Genomic DNA, 6,000 nt, shown 5'->3' with positions numbered 1-6,000 from the left:
GTTTGCCCCGGGTGCGCACCCCGCGTGCACCTTCGCCGGGGTGGGCACCTCGGCTGGGTTGCGCGCCCTGGTGCGCACCAAGGAGCGCTCCGAAGTGTGCTCCAAGGTGCGGCGTGCACGAAGTCGGAGCCCGGTTTGCCCCGGGTGCGCACCTCGCGTGCACCTTCGCCGCGGTGGGCACCTTGGCTGGGTTGGGCACCATTGAGCGCTCCGAAGTGTGCTCCAAGGTGCGCACCATGGCCCTCCAAGGTGCGCAGCATGGCGTGCACGAAGTCGGAGCCCGGTTTGCCCCGGGTGCGCACCTCGCGTGCACCTTCGCCAGGGTGGGCACCTCGGTGCGCACACCTTCTCAATGTTTTCTTGCCTTTTCTGGAAATTGGTGAAGGCAGCGCATCAAAGGTGCGCACCTCGGTGTGCTCCGAGGTGCGAACCCGAGAGCGCTCCGAGGTGCCCACGAAGTCGAAAGTCGGGTTAATTGCATTGTTTTCCCCGGGTGCGCTCCGAGGTGCGCAACATCGGTGCGCACCAAGGAGGGCTCCGAAGTGTGCTCCAAGGTGCGCACGATTCGGAGCTCGGTTTGCCCGGGGTGCGCACACCTTGGCTGGGTTGCGCACCCTTTGTGCGCTCCAAGGTGCGCACGAAGTCGGAGCTCGGTTTGCCCCGGGTGCGCACCTTCGCCAGGGTGCGCACCTTGATGCGCACGCCTTGGCTGGGCTGCGCACCTTGGTGGGCGCCATGGTGCGCACCTTTCGTGCGCTCCAAGGTGCGCACGAAGTCGGAGCTCGGTTTGCCCCGGGTGCGCACCTTGGTGGGCGCCATGGTGCACTCCGAGGTGCCCAAGATTGGTGCGCACCAAGGAGCGCTCCGAAGTGCGCTCCAAGGTGCGCAGGTGCGCGCGAAGTCGAAAGTTGGGTTAATTGTCCGGTTTGCCTCGGGTGCGCACCTTGCGTGCACCTTCGCCAGGGTGGGCGCCTTGGTGCGCACACCTTGGCTGGGCTGCGCACCCGGGCGCGCACACCTTGGCACCCGCGTTTCCTTCATTTTAAATTTTTTTTTTTTACAATCTCTCAAGTGGGAAATTCTATAATCTCAACTTTTTTTGCCTTTTCAGGAAACTTTTGAATGGAGCGCATCATTGGTGCGCTCCGAAGTGTGCTCCAAGGTGCGCACCTCTGGTGTGCTCCAAAGCTCTCTCCAGCTGCGTGCACCTGCCCCGGCCGCGCACCCGGCCCCGCCCAGCTTCGCTCACCTGTCCCGGGCGTCTGGTGCGGAACCTTAGAGTAAGAAACATCACCGTGCACCTTGGCCAACGTGCGCGACTCGACCGAGCGCGCACTGGCCGAGGTGCACACCGATTTCACCTGGGTGCGCGCGCAGCACCTCGGGCGCACCGGGGTGCGCGCACAACGCCCGGGTTGCACCGTGGCCTGTGTGCTCGGGGCGCCTCGGGTGCGCGCTCGGTGTCGCCCCCGCGCGCGCGGTAGTGCGGGCAGCGCACCCCGGCCCGGCCCGGCCCCGACGAGAACGCAAACGGGCAAAAGGTTTATTCAAATAGCATTGCGACGCCCGGCGAAAAACTAAGAAAGGGTGCAACACCGGGACTTCCCGGGAGGTCACCCATCCCAGTACTACTCCGGCCCAAGCGCGCTTAACTGCGGAGTTCTGATGGGATCCGGTGCACTAACGCTGGTATGATCGCACCCGTTATGAGCTTGTCGCAGTGTGTACTTAGCAAACCGCGACCCACGTGCGAATCCACCCCGGCCACCCACCCCCGTCGAGGTGCACACCCTCCCTCGCGAAGTGCGCCCCGTTCGCCAAGTGTGAGCCCTGCCCGGGTGCGCGCACCTTGCTAGGGCGTCGGGTGTGCACCCGGCCCGGCCTACGTGCGTGCACCTGGACGGGGCGTCGTGTGCGTGCAGTGTCCCGTCTGCAACGCGGTGCCCACACACCACCTCGGGCGCAACGACCTGCGCTCACATGTGGGCCGAGTGCACCTTGGTGCATGTTCGGGGCGCCTCGGGTGCACGCTCGATCTTGCCCCGGTGCACCAAGGCGCTCGGTTTGCCCCGGGTGCGCACTTGGTGCAAGGTGGGCACCCAAAATAGGGATCAAGCACCAAAACACAAGTTTCGGGATGCAAAATGGGACCCAAGGACCACAAATGCGTTCCAAGACCCATGATGGGTCCACGAGAACAAAAATGTGTTCCGAGACTTAATAAACAAATATTGGGTTTTAGGAGAAGAAACATGCTCTGATGCCCAAAACGAGAATCGACCCCGAAAAGGCCACAGGCCAAAAGTGGGATGCGAGACAAAAAAAAATGGGACCCGAGGACCAAAATTGGGTTCCCAGGTCGAAGACAGGGCAACCGGACAAGAAACGACCTCTAAGGCTCGAAATGAGTCCCGACGACTAAAACTTGACAAGAAGCACCCATCAGGCACCCAACTCGACACCCATGGGATGCCGACCCACCCGGGCTTCCACCTAGCACACCTTGGCACCCACCCACCCTCGCACCCAACCTCGCACCCAACTTAGCACCTTTGAACCCACATTGGCACTCACCCTGACCCTGGCACCTTGGAACCCACATTGGCACTCACCTTGACCCTGGCACCCACCTTTGCACTCACCTTGGGACCCACCCTGGCTCCCACCTCGGCACCCACCCAGACACCCACCTTGGTTCCTTGGCACCCACCTTGGATCCTTGGCACCCACCCCGACACCCACCTTGGCACGCAACTTGGCTACTTGCCACCCACCTTGGCTCCTTGACGCCCACCCCGACAACCACCCCGTGACCTACCCTGGCTAGGGTTGGTGCACACCCACCCTGGTGCCCACCTTGGCACCCACCCCATGACCCACCTTGGCACGCACCTTAGTACCCACCCCGTTACCCACCCTAGGACCCACCCCGTGACCCACCTTGGCCAGGGTGGGTGCCTTGGTGCGCACAACTTGCCTGGGCTGCACACCAGGGCGGGCTCAAGATGGCACCCGCGTTCCGTTTTTTTCACTATCTTTCAAAACGGAAATTTTAAAATCTCGTTTTTTTTTTTTTTTTGCCTTTTCTGGAAATTAGTGAAGGCAGCGCATCAAAGGTGCGCAATGCTGGTGCGAACCCGGGAGCGCTCCGATGTGTGCTCCAAGGTGCGGCGTGCACGAAGTCCGAGCCCGGCTTGCCCCGGGTGCGCACCTCGCGTGCACCTTCGCCGGGGTGAGCACCTTGGCTGGGTTGCGCGCCCTGGTGCGCACCAAGGAGCGCTCTGAAGTGTGCTCCAAGGTGCGGCGTGCACGAAGTCGGAGCTCGGTTTGCCCCGGGTGTGCACCTCGGGTGCGCACCTCGCGTGCACCTTCGCTGCGGTGGGCACCTTGGCTGGGTTGCGCGCCTTGGTGGGCACCATGCAGTGCACGAAGTCGGAGCCCGGTTTGCCCCGGGCGCGCACCTCCGCCAGGGTGGGCACCTTGGTGCGCACAACTTGCCTGGGCTGCGCACCAGGAAGGGCTCAAGATGGCACCCGCGTTCCGTTTTTTTCACTATCTTTCAGAACGGAAATTTTAAAATATCGTTTTTTTTTGCCTTTTCTGGAAATTAGTGAAGGCAGCGCATCAAAGGTGCGCAACGCTGGTGCGAACCTGGGAGCGCTCCGATGTGTGCTCCAAGGTGCGGCGTGCACGAAGTCGGAGCCCGGTTTGCCCCGGGTGCGCCCTGGTGGGCACCATGGTGCGCACCAAGGAGCGCTCCGAAGTGTGCTCCAAGGTGCGGCCTGCACGAAGTCGGAGCCCGGTTTGCCCCGGGCGTGCACCGCGGGTGGGCACCTTGGTGCGCATGCCTTGCCTGGGCTGCGCACCAGGGCGGGCTCAAGATGGCACCCGCGTTCCGTTTTTTTCACTATCTTTCAAAACGGAAATTTTAAAATCTCATTTTTTTTTGCCTTTTCTGGAAATTAGTGAAGGCAGCGCATCAAAGGTGCGCACCTCGCTGCCCACCACGGTGCGCAACGCCGGTGGGCACCCGGGAGTGCTTCGAAGTGTGCTCCAAGGTGCTGCGTGCACGTTGTCGGAGCCCGGTTTGCCCCGGGTGCGCACCTCGCGTGCACCTTCGTCGGGGTGGGCACCTTGGCTGGGTTTGCCCCGGCTGCGCTCCGAAGCGGGGTTATTGGAGCGCCGCCTCTTTTTTTGTCGGAGCGTTTGGTGGGGTTTCTCGCATTGGCTCTTCCCAGGCCCGGTTGCCACCCTGGCGCGCACGAAGTCGGAAGTAGGGTTAATTGCCCGGGTGCGCACCTTTGCCAGGGTGGGCACCTTACCTGGGCTGTGCACCAGGGCGGGCTCAAGATGGCACCCGCGTTCCGTTTTTTTCACTATCTTTCAAAACGGAAATTTTAAAATCTCCTCTTTTTTTTGCCTTTTCTGGAAATTAGTGAAGGCAGCGCATCAAAGGTGCGCACCTCGCTGCCCACCTTGGTGTGCTCTGAGGTGCGCACCCGGGAGCGCTACGAAGTGTGCTCCAAGGTGCGGCGTGCACGTTGTCGGAGCCCGGTTTGCCCCGGGTGCGCACCTCGCCTGCACCTTGGCCGGGGTGGGCACCCTGGCTGGGTTTGCCCAGGGTGCGCTCCGAAGCGGGGTTACTGGAGCGCCCCCTCTTTTTTTGTCAGAGCGTTTGGTGGGGTTTCTCGCATTGGCTCTTCCCAGGCCCGGTTGTTGGGTGCGCTCCCACCCTGGCGCGCGCGAAGTTGGAAGTTGGGTTAATTGCCCGGGCGCGCACCTTCGCCAGGGTGGGCACCTTGGTGCGCACACCTTGGCTGGGCTGCGCACCAGGGCGGGCTCAAGATGGCACCAGCATTCCCTTTTTCTCACTATCTTTCAAAACGGAAATTTTAAAATCTCGTTTTTTTTTGCCTTTTATGGAAATTAGTGAAGGCATCGCATCAAAGGTGCGCACCTCGCTGCCCACCTTGGTGTGCTCCGAGGTGCCCACCACGGTGCGCTCCGAGGTGCCCACCACGGTGCGCAACGCCGGTGCGAACCCGGGAGCGCCCCGATGTGTGCTCCAAGGTGCGGCGTGCACGAAGCCGGACCCCGGTTTGCCCCGGGTGCGCACCTCGCGTGCACCTTGGTGCGCACACCTTGGCTGGGTTGCGCGGCCTGGTGGGCACCATGGTGCGCACCAAGGAGCGCTCCAAAGTGTGCTCCAAGGTGCGGCGTGCACGAAGTCCTAGCCCGGTTTGCCCCGGGTGCGCACCTTCGCCGCGGTGGGCACCATGGCGTGCACGAAGTCGGAGCCCGGTTTGCCCCGGGTGCGCACCTCGCGTGCACCTTCGCCGGGGTGGGCACCTCGGCTGGGTTGCGCGCCCTGGTGCGCACCAAGGAGCGCTCCGAAGTGTGCTCCAAGGTGCGGCGTGCACGAAGTCGGAGCCCGGTTTGCCCCGGGTGCGCACCTTCGCCGCGGTGGGCACCCTGGTGCGCACCATGGCGTGCACGAAGTCGGAGCCCGGTTTGCCCCGGGTGCGCACCTCGCGTGCACCTTCGGCGGGGTTGCGCGCCCTGGTGCGCACCAAGGAGCGCTCCGAAGTGTGCTCCAAGGTGCGGCGTGCACGAAGTCGGAGCCCGGTTTGCCCCGGGTGCGCACCTCGCGTGCACCTTCGGCGGGGTTGCGCGCCCTGGTGGGCACCATGGTGCGCACCAAGGAGCGCTCCGAAGTGTACTCCAAGGTGCGGCGTGCACGAAGTCGGAGCCCGGTTTGCCCCGGGTGCGCACCTCGCGTGCACCTTCGCCGCGGTGGGCACCATGGCGTGCACGAAGTCGGAGCCCGGTTTGCCCCGGGTGCGCACCTCGCGTGCACCTTCGCCGGGGTGGGCACCTCGGCTGGGTTGCGCGCCCTGGTGCGCACCAAGGAGCGCTCCGAAGTGTGCTCCAAGGTGCGGCGTGCACGAAGTCGGAGCCCGGTTTGCCCCGGGTGCGCACCTCGCGTGCACCTTCGCCGCG

General features: G+C 63.6%; 1 non-coding gene across 1 annotated transcript; it reads right to left on the bottom strand.

The window, feature by feature from the left end:
• Positions 1 to 1,584: 1,584 nt before the first annotated feature.
• Positions 1,585 to 1,703, bottom strand: LOC131862394 (5S ribosomal RNA). Its single transcript, XR_009361410.1, has one exon. It is a non-coding gene; the product is annotated as a 5S ribosomal RNA (ribosomal RNA).
• Between the last annotated feature and the right edge of the window lie 4,297 nt (positions 1,704 to 6,000).

This window comes from Cryptomeria japonica, unplaced genomic scaffold, assembly GCF_030272615.1.
Source record: "Cryptomeria japonica unplaced genomic scaffold, Sugi_1.0 HiC_scaffold_42, whole genome shotgun sequence".
NCBI classification, from domain to species: domain Eukaryota; kingdom Viridiplantae; phylum Streptophyta; class Pinopsida; order Cupressales; family Cupressaceae; genus Cryptomeria; species Cryptomeria japonica.
Note: the sequence above shows the minus strand (reverse complement) of the source record. Positions and strands in the feature narration are given on the sequence as shown.